General features: G+C 46.9%; 1 protein-coding gene across 1 annotated transcript in view; it reads right to left on the reverse strand.

Moving 5' to 3' along the window:
* The window catches only part of LOC138662605 (uncharacterized), a 195,953-nt gene that overhangs the window by 113,165 nt on the left and 64,179 nt on the right, over window positions 1–18,609 (reverse strand). The window lies entirely within an intron of this gene.

Below are 18,609 nucleotides of genomic sequence, written 5' to 3' on the forward strand. Positions count from 1 at the left end.
GGTCTTTAGAGACCCAATCACAGTGCAGGGATTGTCTGCCAGGCCATGAAACGCCGCAGCTATCTTTGTTGTGGTCATGCTGTGATTGGCTTGGCCGCACAGCATCATCCTGAGTATAAGAGACCTGGCGCCGCCCTGCTCGCCGCATTCTGTTCCTGTTTCAGCAAGAGTAGGGAGAGCTGGTGCCGAAATAGGGTCAGAATCGTGGTTTTTTAGATGTAGTGCAGGTCTGCAACTCTTACATCCACAACTCCTGAGAAACCAACAGCCCTTTTCGGGCTAATTCGTGGGTCCCGATATTGCAGTGCTAGGCAGGCAGGGCACAGCATATCCACATCAGTGCAAGGGCTGCAGGCACTGTATGTGCGTCCATTGCTCCCACTGCATCCCTCCCAAAGCTCCATAACTGCCTGCTGCTGCTGCAGCTTATTTACTATATACCAATTTTTTTTTCCAAAAATTCACCCCCTTAAAAAAAAAAAATACAGTCGGTTCTGTCAGACTGAGGCCTGTTGAAAAATCATAGTTTGTCAGGCATACATAGCATAGTTGTGTGTGCTAGCCTTCTGCCACTTTTTTTTTGGTGTTTTAAATTCACCAAAAAATGCCTCATATATTTGCGTGCTCCAACTTTGGGCATTGTAGGCTAGTGTACTTATTTTTTGGCTGTCTTATACTCAAATTCTATACAGCACATTTTAGCATAAAAAAAATTCAAAGGCCACAGATTTGCCATTGTGGTATTTCTGTGAGAGCCTTCATATATCTCTGCTCCAAGTTTGGGCATTGTAGGCCGGTGTACTTATTTTTTGGCTGTCTGATACTCATATTCTATACAGCACTATTTAGCATAAATTCACTTCACAAAAAAAATAAATTGAATACTGTCTGTTAGGTCAGGCTGAGGCCTGCCTGGTGTTTGGGTTTCAAAAATCGTAGATTTGCAGGCATACTGATCAGATATTATTTCGCTACTAATAAAGACATTTGTGTTGAGTATTTAAAATAGTGCAGTAGTTCATTTAATATGGTTAAGGCAAGGGGCAAGGGACGGGGAAGTGGACGTGATGCTGATGGTGCATCCAGAGGACGAGGCCATGGCCAAGGTGAAAGTGGGCAACAACATCTTCTCGCTCGACCTTCCTGTCCCAGTTTCTAGGGGACCGCAGCACACCACTATTGAAGCCAGAGCAGTGTTAAACCATTGTTGGTTGGATAGCGGATAATGCTTCCAGTCACTTAGCCACCACCACCACCTTGTCTTCCACATGGTCAAGTCTCAGTAGCCGTGATTGTGGCCAAGATATTCCTCAACCTGATCCTCCTTCTTCCCACCATGCCTAGTGCCCTGAGACAACTGATCCCACACTTGGACACTCTGAAGAGCTGTTCAGTTTTCCATTTCAAGATTCAGAAATCTCTGCCGGTCAACTTGAAGTGGGGAAAGATGAGATCGCATGTAGAGCTGCCCAAAGCATTGACCAGCTCCGCTCACACGAAGGCGATGGTGGGAAAGTGTCACAAGAGGTGGATGATGATGAGACACAATTGCCAGAAAGTCATGAGGAGGAGCAGAGTGCGGATGTGGAAGACAAGGTGGTGGATGACATAGTGACTGACCCAACCTGGCAGGAGGACATGCATAGCGAGGACAGCAGCACAAATGGGGAAGGAGGCATATCCCACCAACAGGCAGAAAGAAGCAGTGTGGTGGCCACAGAAAGAAGGTGTGCATCAGTTCCCAGAAACACCAACATAAAGGGACGTTGCCATTCCAACTGTTAGATCTTCCAGAGTGTGGATATTTTTTAAAGACTCTGCCGATAACCCCAAACAGGCCATTTGCAGCACCTGCGATGCCCGCATCAGCAGGGCTAGCAAAACAGCCAGCCTGACCACCACCAGCATGATCAGGCACAAGAAAGCAAAGCACCTGACTTTGTGGGCCGAACCCCAGGCTCCAGGACCACTGCCTGCTGGTCAAACCACTGCTTCTTCCACTGTTTTGCATAGAAGCCAATCCTCAGTACACTGTGCATATGAAGATGCCTCTAGCCCTGCACCTGTTGTGGCTCACAGTCAAGCAGCACCATCAGCAAGCCCGTCCACTTCCTTGTCACAGCACAGCGTTCAGTTGTCTATAACCCAGTCTTTGGAACGCAAGCAGAAATGCCCAGCCAACGCCCCACAGGCCACAGTCCTCAATTCTAATATTTCTCTTCTGCTTGCGCTAGAAATGCTGCCTTTTAGGTTTGTTGAGATGGAAGCTTTCCACAACCTGATGGCGGCGGTCATCCCAAGGTACTCGGTCTCCAGTCGCCACTATTTTACCCGGTGTGCCATACAGGCATTACACCAGCATGTGTCCCACAACATTACCCATGCCCTCAACAATGCTGTTACAAGGAAAGTACACCTAACAACGGACACGTGGACAAGTGCTTGTGGGCAGGAATGGAACATCTCAATGACGGCACACTGGGTTAGCATAGTGGAAGCCAGGACCCAGTCAGACCTTGGGATGGAACACATCCTCCCCACGCCGAGGATTGCTGGCCCTACGTCAATCAGGGTTGCCCCCACAGTCTACAGCTCCTGCACCACCTCCTTGTCCTCCTCTTCTTCATCCTCCATCTCTGAAATCAACACATCAGTCAGAAGCTGGAAGCACAGCAGCACTGCCTCAGCCAAGCGGCAACAGGCTTTGCTGAAGCTAATCTGCATAGGTGGCAAACCGCACAAGGTAGAAGAGTTGTGGACAGCGCTGAAAGAGCAGTCAGATGTTTGGATGACACCGCTGAACATACAGCCAGGCCTGGTCGTGTGTGACAATGGCCGTAACCTCGTGGCGGCTCTGAGGCAAGGTGAGCTCACACACGTACCTTGCTTGGCCCATGTGCTTAACCTCAAGGTTCAACGTTTTCTGAAAAGCTACCCGGAGGTGCCGGATCTGCTAGTGAAAGTACGCCATCTGTCTGCTCATTTTAGAAAATCAGCTACAGATTCAGCCGCCCTTGTCATGCTTCTGTACACCACCAAGTGAAAACAGCGAAACATAACCTCAAATACATTCTCTCTTTTGGGAAGGTGTATTATCATGCACCTCTTCACAACCACACATGGGTATACGCTTCCACATTTGGTCTGTTTGTTGTTATCCTCCTCCTTGTCCTCATCATCCAGAACCACTAGAAGACCAGGGGGAAGGTGCTCTGTACTGTTATAGGCCGGGAGCTACGAAGGCACTATTTTATTTTGTAAAAACAGGACCCCACATTGGGGAATTGGGCATTACATTACATTGGGCCTACTTCGTAAGTCTGCCTCCTGCAATGTGTCCTTTAACTGCCACTAGATTACCAGGGTTTTAGGTCGGTGAATTTTGGGCAAGGGGCCCGCGAGGGCACTAGTCTATTTAAAAAAAAAAAAAAGGTACCTCCATTGGGGAACTGTTTAGCAGCTCATGCACTACATTACAAGTCTTAGAGACACACACCACTACATTGGGCCTAATTCATAACATTTCTGTACCTTAAAGAGCTCCTTTAAAAAGTTCCTTTTTGTGTTGTCTGGTTGCTCACATTTGACACAATACACTTCATATAAATTTGATAAAGCAATGCTGTTAGTTTGGCTCAGTAGTTCATTACAAATATTTCTTTGTCGACTACATTAGTTTCTCTCCTTGAGAGCCATAACTTTGGCTGCCTAAAATGTACAAATGGCAAATATACAAATGGCGATTTGTAACCAAGATTTAAATACTGTATACCGAATGCATTCATTCAAGACGAAGAAAAAAACCCGACACAAAGTCCGAAAATAGGGTATAATATAACAATATTTATTAAAATATATATGAATTGAAAAGTGGTACGGTGAGAAAATACCATAAAAAGGCACTACACCAGGGACATAAATATGGCAATAAAATGATTCAAAAAACCACAATGGGAGTTTTTTCTTATATATGTATAGTTATTTATATAAATGCCATACAGCCATAAATGGCGGTAATACCAGATCTAGAATATAAGGTGCATGTGCAAAATCAATAAAGTGGCTACAACCTGATAGAAAAAGATAAAGGAAGAATATCAATATGTGATATGACCCATAATATGGCAGCACATGTAATAGTGAGCAATATGCGGGCTAAAGAACTACTATATGTGCAAAAGAACAAACATAGATGAAGAAAGAGCCACCTGGTATTTACCTGCTATGTAGGATGTAAGTCCTTGGGATGTGCCAAGCCCCGACGCGCGTTTCGGCGTCTGCCTTCGTCATCAGTGACCCCCTGATTTCATAAATGAAACAAGATGGGTCTGCTTATGTGTCACACAATACATGGCCAGCTAGGGTTGTTAAATGTTACAATGACATTTCCCAGTGAACGCATTTGTAGTGGTTGAAAGCAATGTTAAAGTTGAAAAACGCTTCAAAAACGCTGCGTCTGAACTAAGCCTAAGTGGGGGAGGAAATTTTCAGTCTGGGGTTAAATATTTGGCCTTACAGGCAAGTCATTAACCTGCAAAGGATGTACCTTGACATATTTCCCAGCAAAATCCGTTTTGGTTTCGTTTTAATGTGTTTCTTGTGACACTGAGAAAAATGGCATGAATCTCGTAAAAAGTTTATTAAGGCTGTGAACTAGGAGTCAGGAAAGCTTCCAGGGGCGATCCCCATTAGGTCCCTATGTCATTTCAGCAGTGTTTCCATCATTTTCAGACGTTTATAGACCTTAAAAGGACCCCCAGGGGGGATCGCTGTAAAAATACTCGGGTCTCCCATAAATTTACATTGGGCTCGTTGCTCGGTTTGAGTACCCGAGTATTCCAATTTGCTGAACCTGAGCAACGAGCACCCGAGAATTTTAGTGCTCGCCCATCACTAATAGATAAATGAAGTAGTGACTAGGGTTGAGCGAAACGGATCGTTCATTTTCAAAAGTCGCCGACTTTTGCCACAGTCGGGTTTCATGAAACCCGACCCGATCCCTGTGTGGGGTCGGCCATGCGGTACGCGACTTTCGCGCCGAAGTCGCGTTTCAATGACGCGAAAAGCGCCATTTCTCAGCCAATGAAGGTGGACGCAGAGTGTGAGCAGCGTGATGACATAGGTCCTGGTCCCCACCATCTTAGAGAAGGGCATTGCAGTGATTGGCTTGCTGTCTGCGGCATCACAGGGGCTATAAAGAGGCATTCCCGCCGACCGCCATCTTACTGCTGCTGATCTGAGCATAGGGAGAGGTTGCTGCCGCTTCGTCAGAAGCAGGGATAGCGTTAGGCAGGGTCCATTAACCCCCAAACCGCCTGTGCTGTAGCGATTTCCACTGTCCAACACCCCCTTTTGTTTGCAGGGACAGTGGAAGCTACATTTTTTTTTTCTCAGCGCTGTAGCTCATTGGGCTGCCCTAGAAGGCTCCCTGATAGCTGCATTGCTGTGTGTACGCCGCTGTGCAAACCAACTGCTTTTTTCAAAGCACAAATCATGTTGTTCTTTCCTTTCCGCACAGCTATCTTTTTTGTTTGTCCACACTTTTGATTTAATTTGTGCAGCAGTCCACTCCTTGTTATTGCTGCCTGCCATACCTGGCAGAGATTACTGCAGGGAGATAGTAATTGTAGGACAGTCCCTGTTTATTTTATTTTTTTAATTCTCCCTAAAAAAAGTAGTGGGAGATTAAGATTGGCATTTCTGCTAGAGTGCCAGTCCTGTGTGCCATCTCTCTCAAATAGTGGGCCACAGAAAGCCTAGTGTCTGTTTTTTTTAATTTTTTTTATTTTGGTTTTTAAATTCTCCCTGAAAAAAAAAAATAAACAGTGGGAGATTAATATTGGCCTTTGTGCTTGTGTGCCAGTCCTGTGTGCCATCTCTCTCAAATAGTGGGCCATAGAAAGCCTAGTGTGTTTTTTTTTTGTTTTTTTGTTTTGGTTTTTAAATTCTCCCTGAAAAAAAAAACAGTGGGAGATTAATATTGGCCTTTGTGCTTGTGTGCCAGTCCTGTGTGCCATCTCTCTCAAATAGTGGGCCATAGAAAGCCTAGTGTCTGTTTTGGGTTTTAAAATCCTCCCTGAAAAAAAAAATAAACAGTGGGAGATTAATATTGGCCTTTGTGCTTGTGTGCCAGTCCTGTGTGCCATCTCTCTCAAATAGTGGGCCATAGAAAGCCTAGTGTCTGTTTTGGGTTTTAAAATTCTCCCTGAAAAAAAAAAAAAATAAACAGTGGGAGATTAATATTGGCCTTTGTGCTTGTGTGCCAGTCCTGTGTGCCATCTCTCTCAAATAGTGGGCCACAGAAAGCCTAGTGTCTGTTTTGGGTTTTAAAATTCTCCCTGAAAAAAAAAAATAAACAGTGGGAGATTAATATTGGCCTTTGTGCTTGTGTGCCAGTCCTGTGTGCCATCTCTCTCAAATAGTGGGCCATAGAAAGCCTAGTGTCTGTTTTTTTTTTGTTTTGTTTTGTTTTTTAAATTCTCCCTGAAAAAAAAAATAAACAGTGGGAGATTAATATTGGCCTTTGTGCTTGTGTGCCAGTCCTGTGTGCCAGCTCTCTCAAATAGTGGGCCATAGAAAGCCTAGTGTCTGTTTTGGGTTTTAAAATAATCCCTGAAAAAAAAAAAAAAAACAGTGGGAGATTAATATTGGCCTTTGTGCTGGTGTGCCAGTCCTGTGTGCCATCTCTCTCAAATAGTGGGCCACAGAAAGCCTAGTGTCTGTTTTGGGTTTTAAAATTCTCCCTGAAAAAAAAAAATAAACAGTGGGAGATTAATATTGGCCTTTGTGCTTGTGTGCCAGTCCTGTGTGCCATCTCTCTCAAATAGTGGGCCATAGAAAGCCTAGTGTCTGTTTTTTTTTTTGTTTTGTTTTGTTTTTTAAATTCACCCTGAAAAAAGAAAATAAACAGTGGGAGATTAATATTGGCCTTTGTGCTTGTGGGCCAGTCCTGTGTGCCATCTCTCTCAAATAGTGGGCCACAGAAAGCCTAGTGTCTGTTTTGGGTTTTAAAATTCTCCCTGAAAAAAAAAAAATAAACAGTGGGAGATTAATATTGGCCTTTGTGCTTGTGTGCCAGTCCTGTGTGCCATCTCTCTCAAATAGTGGGCCATAGAAAGCCTAGTGTCTGGGTTTTTTTTGTTTTGGTTTTTAAATTCTCCCTGAAAAAAAAAAATAAACAGTGGGAGATTAATATTGGCCTTTGTGCTTGTGTGCCAGTCCTGTGTGCCATCTCTCTCAAATAGTGGGCCATAGAAAGCCTAGTGTCTGGTTTGGGTTTTAAAATTCTCCCTGAAAAAAAAAAATAAACAGTGGGAGATTAATATTGGCCTTTGTGCTTGTGTGCCAGTCCTGTGTGCCATCTCTCTCAAATAGTGGGCCATAGAAAGCCTAGTGTCTGATTTTTTTGTTTTTTTTGTTTTGGTTTTTAAATTCTCCCTGAAAAAAAAAATAAACAGTGGGAGATTAATATTGGCCTTTGTGCTTGTGTGCCAGTCCTGTGTGCCATCTCTCTCAAATAGTGGGCCATATAAAGCCTAGTGTCTGTTTTGGGTTTTAAAATTCTCCCTTAAAAAAAAAAAAAAACAGTGGGAGATTAATATTGGCCTTTGTGCTTGTGTGCTAGTCCTGTGTGCCATCTCTCTCAAATAGTGGGCCATAGAAAGCCTAGTGTCTGTTTTGGGTTTTAAAATTCTCCCTGAAAAAAAAAAATAAACAGTGGGAGATTAATATTGGCCTTTGTGCTTGTGTGCTAGTCCTGTGTGCCATCTCTCTCAAATAGTGGGCCATAGAAAGCCTAGTGTCTGTTTTGGGTTTTAAAATTCTCCCTGAAAAAAAAAATAAACAGTGGGAGATTAATATTGGCCTTTGTGCTTGTGTGCCAGTCCTGTGTGCCATCTCTCTCAAATAGTGGGCCATAGAAAGCCTAGTGTCTGTTTTGGGTTTTAAAATTCTCCCTGAAAAAAAAAATAAACAGTGGGAGATTAATATTGGCCTTTGTGCTTGTGTGCCAGTCCTGTGTGCCATCTCTCTCAAATAGTGGGCCATAGAAAGCCTAGTGTCTGTTTTTGGTTTTTAAATTCTCCCTGAAATAAAAAATAAACAGTGGGAGATTAATATTGGCCTTTGTGCTTGTGTGCCAGTCCTGTGTGCCATCTCTCTCAAATAGTGGGCCATAGAAAGCCCAGTGTCTGGTTTTTGTTTTTTTTTTTGTTTTGGTTTTTAAATTCTCCCTGAAAAAAAAAATAAACAGTGGGAGATTAATATTGGCCTTTGTGCTTGTGTGCCAGTCCTGTGTGCCATCTCTCTCAAATAGTGGGCCATAGAAAGCCTAGTGTCTGTTTTGGGTTTTAAAATTCTCCCTGAAAAAAAATAAAATAAACAGTGGGAGATTAATATTGGCATTTGTGCTTGAGTGACATTCCTGCGTGTGTGGCATCTCTCTCATTTGGTGCCACAGAAAACCGAGTGTGTAACATTGTGCCTGATTTTCCTTGCAGTCTCACCCACCTATAAAGGGATATCTAAATCCTACAGAGGTTTGAGTTCACCTTGTAAGTTTTTTTACAGTAACAAATACCGTTACTTTGGTTACGTTTTTAAAACAATGAGGAAATCTGGTGGAAGAGGTCGTGGCCGTGGGCGTTCATTGCCAGCTGGTAATGATGGTAGTGGTGGTGGAGCATCAGGTGGTCATGGGAAAAACAATAAAGCACCTAAGTCTCGAGCTGTGGAGCCAGGTTCGTCATCTGGCTACACAAGGCCTCGAACGCTCCCTTTTCTGGGAGTAGGAAAACCGCTTTTAAAGCCGGAGCAGCAAGAGCAAGTTTTGGCTTACCTTGCTGACTCAGCCTCTAGCTCTTTTGCCTCCTTTTCTGAAACTGGTAAATGTAAAAGCAGCGCGTCGTTAGTGGATGTTCACGGTCAGGGACAAGTCGCTTCCTTGTCCTCTTCAGCAAAAACAACAACAGAGAAGGATGCGGCAGGCGACACAACGGGTTACTCCATGGAGCTCTTTACACATACCGTCCCTGGCTTAGAAAGTGAAACAGTTAACAGGCCATGCCCATTACAAGTTGAATCGGACATGGAGTGCACAGATGCACAGCCACAGCCAGATTACTATGCTGGTCCTTTGACTCAGACCACAACATTGCCCTCGCAGGGTACTGATCCAGAATCAGACCCTGATGAGACTATGGTGGCCCGTCACGAACGCTATACCACCGACTTACACTGTGACACAGATGAAGTTGCACACGAGATAGAAGAGGAGGTTATAGATGACCCAGTTGTTGACCCCGATTGGCAGCCATTGGGGGAACAGGGTGCAGGCGGCAATAGTTCTGAAGCGGAGGAGGAGGGGCCGCAGCAGGCATCAACATCGCAACAGGTTCCATCTGCCGGGCCCATATCTGGTCCAAAACGCGTGGCAAAGCCAAAACCTGTTAGAGGACAGCGTGGCCATCCGGTTAAAGCTCAGTCTGCAATGCCTGAAAAGAGATCCGATGCTAGAAAGAGTGCAGTCTGGCATTTTTTTAAACAACATCCAATTGATCAGCACAAAGTCATCTGTCAAAAATGTTCAACTACCTTAAGCAGAGGTCAGAATCTGAAAAGTCTAAATACAAGTTGCATGCATAGACATTTAACCACCATGCATTTGCAAGCCTGGACTAACTACCAAACGTCCCTTAAGGTTGTAGCACCCTCGGCCAATGAAGCTAGTCAGCAATGCTACATCCCTTCCGTCACTGTAAGGCCACCATTTTCTGCACCACCTGCAGTATCTGTGCAGGTTTCGTTGCCAGGCCAAAGCACTCAGGGTCAGGGAATCACCAGTTTCGTAGTAGGAAACACTGCATCTAGGGCACCGGCGGCAACAATACCGTCTCCAACCGTCTCTCAGTCTGCCATGTCCACCGGCACCCCCGCTAGTTCCACGACCTCCAGCTCTCCAGTCCAGCTCACCCTACATGAGACTCTCGTTAGAAAAAGGAAGTACTTAGCCTCGCATCCGCGTACACAGGGTTTGAACGCCCACATAGCTAGACTAATCTCGTTAGAGATGATGCCCTACCGGTTAGTTGAAAGCAAAGCTTTCAAAGCCCTGATGGACTACGCTGTACCACGCTACGAGCTACCCAGTCGACACTTCTTTTCGAGAAAAGCCATTCCAGCCCTCCACCAGCAAGTTAAAGAACGCATCGTCCATGCACTCAGGCAATCTGTGAGTACAAAGGTGCACCTGACAACAGATGCATGGACCAGTAGGCATGGCCAGGGACGTTATGTGTCCATCACGGCACACTGGGTGAATGTGGTGGATGCAGGGTCCACAGGGGACAGCAATTTTGGGACAGTTCTGCCTAGCCCACGGTCTAGGAAACAGTTGGCTGTAGCCGTTCGCACCCCCTCCTCCTCCTCCTCGTCCTCCTGCAGAAGCGAGAGCTCGTCCACAGACCGCAGTCGCACAACCACTCCATCCGCAGCTGCCACTGTTGCACACCAGGTGTCCCATTATGGGGCAGCTACTGGCAAACGTCAGCAGGCTGTATTGGCTATGAAGTGTTTGGGCGACAACAGACACACCGCGGAAGTTCCGTCCGAGTTCTTGCAGAAAGAAACGCAGTCGTGGCTGGGCACTGTAGATCTTGAGGCAGGCAAGGTAGTGAGTGATAACGGAAGGAATTTCATGGCTGCCATCTCCCTTTCCCAACTGAAACACATTCCTTGCCTGGCTCACACCTTAAACCTGGTGGTGCAGTGCTTCCTGAAAAGTTATCCGGGGTTATCCGACCTGCTCCTCAAAGTGCGCGGACTTTGCTCGCATATCCGCCGTTCGCCCGTACACTCCAGCCGTATGCAGACCTATCAGCGGTCTTTGAACCTTCCCCAGCATCGCCTAATCATCGACGTTGCAACAAGGTGGAACTCAACACTGCACATGCTACAGAGACTGTGCGAACAGAGGCGTGCTGTTATGTATTTGTGGGAGGATACACATACACGGGCAGGCAATAGGATGGCAGACATGGAGTTGTCAGGTGTGCAGTGGTCGAAGATACAAGACATGTGTCAAGTCCTTCAGTGTTTTGAGGAATGCACACGGCTGGTTAGTGCAGACAACGTCATAATAAGCATGAGCATCCCCCTAATGCGTCTGCTGATGCAAAGTTTGACGCACATAAAGGAGCAGGCGTCTGCAGCAGAGGAAGAGGAAAGCCTTGATGACAGTCAGCCATTGTCTGGTCAGGGCAGTGTACAGGACGAGGTAGCGGGCGAACAGGAGGAGGAGGAGGACGAGGAGGATGATGGGGATGATTATTTTTGTAATGAGGAAGCTTCTACGGGGCCAATAGCAACTGGTGGCATTCCAAGGCCGGGGTCAGGTTTTTTTAGGGAGACAAGTGACTTAGAAGTCCCTGAAACTGCACCTCAACCCAGCACAACCGCAGATTTGACAACTGGAACTTTGGCCCACATGGCGGATTATGCCTTACGTATCCTCAAAAGGGACACACGCATTTGTAAAATGATGGCCGATGACGATTACTGGTTGGCCTGCCTCCTTGATCCTCGTTATAAAGGCAAATTGCAAAATATTATGCCACATGACAACCTGGAACAAATATTAGCAACCAAACAATCAACTCTTGTTGACCGTTTGATTCAGGCATTCCCAGCACACAGCACCGGTGATCGTTATCACACGAGCTGCAGGAGTCAGCAGGCCAGAGGTGTTAGAGGTGCACAAATCAGAAGTGGCGTTGGACAGAGGGGTTTTCTGACCAGGTTGTGGAGTGATTTTGCTATGACCGCAGACAGGACAGGTACTGCAGCATCAATTCTAAGTGACAGGAGACAACATTTGTCCAGTATGGTTACAAACTATTTTTCATCCCTTATCGATGTTCTCCCTCAACCGTCATTCCCATTTGATTACTGGGCATTCAAATTAGACACCTGGCCAGAATTGGCAGAATATGCATTGCAGGAGCTTGCTTGCCCGGCAGCTAGTGTCCTATCAGAAAGAGTATTCAGTGCTGCAGGTACAATATTAACCGAAAAAAGGACTCGTCTGGCTACCCAAAATGTTGATGATCCAGCCTTCATTAAAATGAACCACAACTGGATTTCGAATTCTTTTGCCCCACCTTGCCCAGCTGACACCTAGCTTTCCTATGAAAAGGTCTTGCTTGTGGAGTACTCTGACTGACTTTTCCAATCTCGCAATTTGCAGCAGCTGTTTGTCCAGCATACAACATGTTTACACCACCCTAAATGGCCAAACTCCCCCCACGGGGCCGTGGTCTCGCCACTTGGCGCAAGCACCCGTGAGAGTGCCGTTTGTCTGAAGAGGTGGGTGTGCCCGCTTTTGGTCGACGGCACTGCCACTGGGTCCCTCATAGTACAATAAAGTGTCTCTGGCGGTGGTGGTGCGCACCCAACGTCAGACACACCGTTGTAACATGAGGGGCCCTGGGCCTGTACCGCCGACCACAAGAGAGTTCCCCCCCCAGCTCAAACATTGCTCTACCACTTGCAAAATTATCTCTCACAGTTCCACCAATGTTTAGTCTATGTGCTGACATCCTTCAATGCCTGGCACTGACAATACCATTGTGTTGACATGTATGATGGTACTTAACATAGTCAGGGGCAGTGTCCTATATTTACACCAGTACATACTTTGCACCAAATTACTAGGTCTAAAACTCAGCAGAGGAGCCCACCCCGGTACCTAAGTATTCCACCCTTTTGTGTTTTGGTTTTGGTGTAATGCAAGACATTAACATCTATATATTTTTTGAGAGTACTAACTGGCAGACACTCATTAAAATCGGCCTCCGCTGACAACACCAATGCTGCCTGTGTACCCCTGCAAGAGAATTCCAAGTGTCTCCAGCCCACTTTTGTTATGTTAGGCCTACTAAGCCTGTCTGCGGTCACTCCTTCCAATAGTCCTCCACTTACCACACCACTGCTGCCCGTGTACCCCTAGAACCAATTTTAAAGTGCCTACAGCCTAATTTTGTTATGTTAGGCCTACTACGCCTGTCTGCGGTCCCTCCTTCCACTAGTCCTCCACTGACCAGACCACTGCTGCCCGTGTACCCCTGGAACCTATTTTAAAGTGCCTACAGCCTAATTTTGTTATCTTAGGCCTACTAAGCCTGTCTGTGGTCACTCCTTCCAATAGTCCTCCACTGACCACACCACTGCTGCCCATGTACCCCTGGAAGCTATTTTTAAGTGCCTACAGCCAACTTTTGTTATGTTAGGCCTACTAAGCCTGTCTGCGGTCACTCCTTCCAATAGTCCTCCACTGACCACAACACTGCTGCCCGTGTACCCCTGGATGCTATTTTAAAGTGCCTACAGCCAACTTTTGTTATGTTAGGCCTACTACGCCTGTCTGCGGTCCCTCCTTCCACTAGTCCTCCACTGACCAGACCACTGCTGCCCGTGTACCCCTGGAACCAATTTTAAAGTGCCTACAGCCTAATTTTGTTATGTTAAGCCTACTACGCCTGTCTGTGGTCCCTCCTTCCAATACTCCTCCACTGACCAGACCACTGCTGCCCGTGTACCCCTGGAACCAATTTTAAAGTGCCTACAGCCTAATTTTGTTATGTTAGGCCTACTACGCCTGTCTGCGGTCCCTCCTTCCAATACTCCTCCACTGACCAGACCACTGCTGCCCGTGTACCCCTGGAACCAATTTTAAAGTGCCTACAGCCTAATTTTGTTATCTTAGGCCTACTAAGCATGTCTGTGGTCCATCCTTCCAATAGTCCTCCACTGACCACACCACTGCTGCCCGTGTACCCCTGGAAGCTATTTTAAAGTGCCTACAGCCAACTTTTGTTATGTTAGGCCTACTAAGCCTGTGTGCGGTCACTCCTTCCAATAGTCCTCCACTGACCACACCACTGCTGCCCGTGTACCCCTGGAAGCTATTTTAAAGTGCCTACAGCCAACTTTTGTTATGTTAAGCCTACTAAGCCGGTCTGCAGTCACTCCTTCCAATAGTCCTCCACTGACCACACCACTGCTGCCCGTGTACCCCTGGAAGCTATTTTAAAGTGCCTACAGCCAACTTTTGTTATGTTAGGCCTACTACGCCTGTCTGCGGTCCCTCCTTCCACTAGTCCTCCACTGACCAGACCACTGCTGCCCGTGTACCCCTGGAACCAATTTTTAAGTGCCTACAGCCTAATTTTGTTATGTTAGGCCTACTACGCCTGTCTGCGGTCCCTCCTTCCAATACTCCTCCACTGACCAGACCACTGCTGCCCGTGTATCCCTGGAACCAATTTTAAGGTGCCTACAGCCTAATTTTGTTATGTTAGGCCTACTACGCCTGTCTGCGGTCACTCCTTCCAATAGTCCTCCACTGACCACACCACTGCTGCCCGTGTACCCCTGGAAGCTATTTTAAAGTGCCTACAGCCAACTTTTGTTATGTTAGGCCTACTACGCCTGTCTGCGGTCCCTCCTTCCACCAGTCCTCCACTGACCAGACCACTGCTGCCCGTGTACCCCTGGAAGCAATTTTAAAGTGCCTACAGCCTAATTTTGTTATGTTAGGCCTACTACGCCTGTCTGCGGTCCCTCCTTCCAATACTCCTCCACTGACCAGACCACTGCTGCCCGTGTACCCCTGGAACCAATTTTAAAGTGCCTACAGCCTAATTTTGTTATGTTAGGCCTACTACGCCTGTCTGCGGTCCCTCCTTCCAATACTCCTCCACTGACCAGACCACTGCTGCCCGTGTACCCCTGGAACCAATTTTAAAGTGCCTACAGCCTAATTTTGTTATGTTAGGCCTACTAAGCCTGTCTGTGGTCCCTCCTTCCAATAGTCCTCTACTGACCACACCACTGCTGCCCGTGTACTCCTGAAAGCTATTTTAAAGTGCCTACAGCCAACTTTTGTTATGTTAGACCTACTAAGCCTGTCTGCGGTCACTCCTTCCAATAGTCCTCCACTGACCACACCACTGCTGCCCATGTACCCCTGGAACCAATTTTAAAGTGCCTACAGCCTAATTTTGTTATGTTAGGCCTACTACGCCTGTCTGCGGTCCCCCCTTCCACTAGTCCTCCACTGACCAGACCACTGCTGCCCGTGTACCCCTGGAACCAATTTTAAAGTGCCTACAGCCTAATTTTGTTATGTTAGGCCTACTAAGCCTGTCTGTGGTCCCTCCTTCCAATAGTCCTCCACTGACCACACCACTGCTGCCCGTGTACCCCTGGAACCAATTTTAAAGTGCCTACAGCCTAATTTTGTTATGTTAGGCCTACTACGCCTGTCTGCGGTCCCTCCTTCCACTAGTCCTCCACTGACCAGACCACTGCTGCCCGTGTACCCCTGGAACCAATTTTAAAGTGCCTACAGCCTAATTTTGTTATGTTAGGCCTACTAAGCCTGTCTGTGGTCCCTCCTTCCAATAGTCCTCCACTGACCACATCACTGCTGCCCGTGTACCCCTGGAAGCTATTTTTAAGTGCCTACAGCCTAATTTTGTTATGTTAGGCCTACTAAGCCTGTCTGTGGTCCCTCCTTCCAATAGTCCTCCACTGACCAGACCACTGCTGCCCGTGTACCCCTGGAACCAATTTTAAAGTGCCTACAGCCTAATTTTGTTATGTTAGGCCTACTACGCCTGTCTGCGGTCCCTCCTTCCAATACTCCTCCACTGACCAGACCACTGCTGCCCGTGTACCCCTGGAACCAATTTTAAAGTGCCTACAGCCTAATTTTGTTATATTAGGCCTACTAAGCCTGTCTGTGGTCCCTCCTTCCAATAGTCCTCCACTGACCACACCACTGCTGCCCGTGTACCCCTGGAAGCTATTTTTAAGTGCCTACAGCCAACTTTTGTTATGTTAGGCCTACTAAGCCTGTCTGCGGTCACTCCTTCCAATAGTCCTCCACTGACCAGACCACTGCTGCCCGTGTACCCCTGGAAGCTATTTTAAAGGGCCTACAGCCAACTTTTGTTATGTTAGGCCTACTAAGCCTGTCTGCGGTCACTCCTTCCAACAGTCCTCCACTGACCACACCACTGCTGCCCGTGTACCCCTGGAAGCTATTTCAAAGTGCCTACAGCCAACTTTTGTTATGTTAGGCCTACTACGCCTGGTCTGGTTTTCAGCCTATAGGAATTTGAAAATTGTATTGGGGCTACTACTTTGCTAGGGCCTACTAACGGTGTCTTCCGCTCCAAGGTGTTCCCCAGGTTTCCTCTCCATTGCTTCGATGTTCTGGCTCTCGTTTAGTAGTTGTTGAAAACAACACTGCATTACGCCTACAAGTTGGGTCTGGGTTGTAGAGACGGTGTGTTCCACTCCAAGGTGTTCCCCAGGTTGCCTCTCCATTGCATCGATCTTCTGGCTCTCGTTTAGTAATTGCTGAAAACAACACTGCATTAGGCCTACAAGTTGGGTCTGGGGTGTAGAGACGGTGTCTTCCACTCCAAGGTGTTCCCCAGGTTGCCTCTCCATTGCTTCAATCTTAAAGCTCTTGTTTAGTAGTTGTTGAAAACAACACTGCATTCGGCCTACAAGTTGGGTCTGGGGTGTAGAGACGGTGTGTTCCACTCCAAGGTGTTCCCCAGGTTGCCTCTCCATTGCTTCAATCTTAAAGCTCTTGTTTAGTAGTTGTTGAAAAGAACACTGCATTCGGCCTACAAGTTGGGTCTGGGGTGTAGAGACGGTGTGTTCCACTCCAAGGTGTTCCCCAGGTTGCCTCTCCATTGCTTCAATCTTAAAGCTCTTGTTTAGTAGTTGTTGAAAACAACACTGCATTTGGCCTACAAGTTGGGTCTGGGGTGTAGAGACGGAGTGTTCCACTCCAAGGTGTTCCCCAGGTTGCCTCTCCATTCCTTCGATCTTCTGGCTCTCGTTTAGTAATTGTTGAAAACAACACTGCATTCGGCCTACAAGTTGGGTCTGGGGTGTAGAGATGGTGTCTTCCACTCCAAGGTGTTCCCCAGGTTGCCTCTCCATTGCTTCAATCTTAAAGCTCTTGTTTAGTAGTTGTTGAAAACAACACTGCATTCGGCCTACAAGTTGGGTCTGGGGTGTAGAGACGGTGTGTTCCACTCCAAGGTGTTCCCCAGGTTGCCTCTCCATTGCTTCAATCTTAAAGCTCTTGTTTAGTAGTTGTTGAAAACAACACTGCATTCAGCCTACAAGTTGGGTCTGGGGTTTAGAGACGGTGTGTTCCACTCCAAGGTGTTCCCCAGGTTGCCTCTCCATTGCTTCGATCTTCTGGCTCTCGTTTAGTAGTTGATGAAAACAACACTGCATTCGGCCTACAAGTTGGGTCTGGGGTGTAGAGACGGTGTCTTCCACTCCAAGGTGTTCCCCAGGTTGCCTCTCCATTGCTTCAATCTTAAAGCTCTTGTTTAGTAGTTGTTGAAAACAACACTGCATTCGGCCTACAAGTTGGGTCTGGGGTGTAGAGACGGTGTGTTCCACTCCAAGGTGTTCCCCAGGTTTCCTCTCCATTGCTTCGATCTTCTAGCTCTTCTTAAGTAGTTGTTGAAAACAACACTGCATTAGGCCTACAAATTGGGTCTGGGTTGTAGAGACGGTGTCTTCCACTCCAAGGTGTTCTCCAGGTTTCCTCTCCATTGCTTCGATCTTCTAGCTCTTCTTAAGTAGTTGTTGAAAACAACACTGCATTAGGCCTACAAGTTGGGTCTGGGGTGTAGAGACGGTGTCTTCCACTCCAAGGTGTTCCCCAGGTTTCCTCTCCATTGCTTCGATCTTCTGGCTCTCGTTTAGTAGTTGTTGAAAACAACACTGCATTAGGCCTACAAGTTGGGTCTGGGGTGTAGAGACGGTGTGTTCCACTCCAAGGTGTTCCCCATGTTGCCTCTCCATTGCTTCGATCTTCTGGCTCTCGTTTAGTAGTTGTTGAAAACAACACTGCATTAGGCCTACAAGTTGGGTCTGGGGTGTAGAGACGGTGTCTTCCACTCCAAGGTGTTCTCCAGGTTTCCTCTCCATTGCTTCAATCTTTATGCTCGTCTTAAGTAGTTGTTGAAAACAACACTGCATTAGGCCTACAAGTTGGGTCTGGGGTTGTAGAGACGGTGTCTTCCACTCCAAGGTGTTCCTCAGGTTTCCTCTCCATTGCTTCGATCTTCTGGCTCTCGTTTAGTAGTTGTTGAAAACAACACTGCATTCGGCCTACAAGTTGGGTCTGGGGTGTAGAGACTGTGTCTTCCACTCCAAGGTGTTCTCCAGGTTTCCTCTCCATTGCTTCAATCTTCATGCTCGTCTTAAGTAGTTGTTGAAACAACACTACATTAGGCCTACAAGTTGGGTCTGGGTCGTAGAGACGGTGTCTGCCGCTCCAAGGTGTTCTCCAGGTTGCCACATAATCTAAGCTGCATAGAGCCTATTTTGTATTTTTACACCTACAAAGTCTTTCTGCGGTCCCTCCTTCCAATTGTCCTCCACTGAGCACAACAATGGAGAACGTGTACCCATGTAACCTTTTTTAAACCAGCGTCGAGCCAACTTTGTGGTTTAAGGCCTACTTGTAGTGTCTGGCTGCGCCACTCAATACAGCTGTCCTCTTTACAA

This window comes from Ranitomeya imitator, chromosome 1, assembly GCF_032444005.1.
Source record: "Ranitomeya imitator isolate aRanImi1 chromosome 1, aRanImi1.pri, whole genome shotgun sequence".
Taxonomy (NCBI): Eukaryota; Metazoa; Chordata; class Amphibia; order Anura; family Dendrobatidae; genus Ranitomeya; species Ranitomeya imitator.